The sequence below is a fragment of the Branchiostoma floridae genome, chromosome 4 (assembly GCF_000003815.2).
Source record: "Branchiostoma floridae strain S238N-H82 chromosome 4, Bfl_VNyyK, whole genome shotgun sequence".
In the NCBI taxonomy this organism is placed as follows: domain Eukaryota; kingdom Metazoa; phylum Chordata; class Leptocardii; order Amphioxiformes; family Branchiostomatidae; genus Branchiostoma; species Branchiostoma floridae.
The window spans coordinates 26934533-26935839 of NC_049982.1; the positions used below are offsets into that span (position 1 = coordinate 26934533).

Genomic DNA, 1307 nt, shown 5'->3' on the forward strand with positions numbered 1-1307 from the left:
CCCGTCGGCACAAGAGAGCTGGCGACCCAGCAATACGTCATAGTAGGACGCCAAAATCTACTTGGTAACATCCACCAATTTACAGGTCGAATATCCTGTCTACAGCTGTATGACTACGCCATGGATGCACACCAGAGGGCTGTAGTGAGAGAAACATGTGAAAGTAAGAGTAAGCGATTTCGTGGTACCAACACTGTATGCGCAGAGAAATGCACTGTGGGAAATAAGTCAAAGTTGTCAAAATTTTTCGGACGAATGCCCACAGGGTACCTGCTTGACCAATTTTCTACCATTACAGTTCCTCTAGAAGATTTTTCTGGTGACTGACATTTTAATCCTTCCCGCGGACACATTCCTGTACAAGTCGTAGAATTCTTTCAGACTACACACTACTATTACTAATACTATTAGGCTCGCCCCTGAGGCGTCTCCATAATTGTAAGGACATATTTCAAGCATTGTCTAGAAAATAACTGTTTAGACGTCAAAGGTCTTCAGCTTTCGCATATAACACACAATGCGTCTCACTGCGCATGCACAATTGGAACCACGAGTCCCTTGGGAAGAGAATGATCCCTGAGCCTTTATCAATGCCTTGTCTCCTTATCCTTCTTCTTGCGATGTGTGTTTATTTTCATATGTTTATCATAATTGTTTGTTGGCGTGCAAAACATCTCTTTGGATCAATATACAATACACTTGTTCCCCTTTCACCAGCAACGTGCCCCTACGGATGGTACCCAGCCGGATTCGTCTGCTACAAGGCGTTCGATGAGCTCGTCAACTGGGAAACAGCCAATAAGAGATGTGGGCGGGAAGGAGGTCGTCTGGCCACCGTCAAGGACGCGGACACGAACCGCTTCCTGGTCGCGCTGAAGAACACGCTCGCCAGAGGATCCAGCTTCTGGATCGGTCTGAAAAGAGGTAACGGTTAACAGTAGGGTTGGGAAACCGGTACAAAATCGTTTTTCTTGTTGGACCGGTTCAGAAAAACCGGACCTGAAAAAAATCGCTGGACCGGATTTTGGACTGATTAGAAAATGAACCGAATTTACCGGCAGGCGTACACGTGTTTTGTGACTTATTGGTCCAAGAAAATAACAAGAGCAAAGTTGAGGAGAATTGTCATGTGTAGCAAGTTTCAAAATATTGCAGATATTTTAGAAATATTGCACCGGCCGTCGACTTAAACCCCTAAATCTGCTTTTTTAACAATTGATATAGGTTACCCGCGTGGGTAAAGGTAGCCTAGCTCTAGATGCACCTTCAACTTGACACAATAATGTGCCATCAGAAGTTAAATTGAT

General features: G+C 44.6%; 1 protein-coding gene across 2 annotated transcripts in view; it reads left to right on the top strand.

Moving 5' to 3' along the window:
- LOC118414413 (transformer-2 protein homolog beta-like) overlaps positions 1–1307 on the top strand; it is a 119684-nt gene that overhangs the window by 5473 nt on the left and 112904 nt on the right. The gene's annotated exons all lie outside the window — the stretch shown is intronic.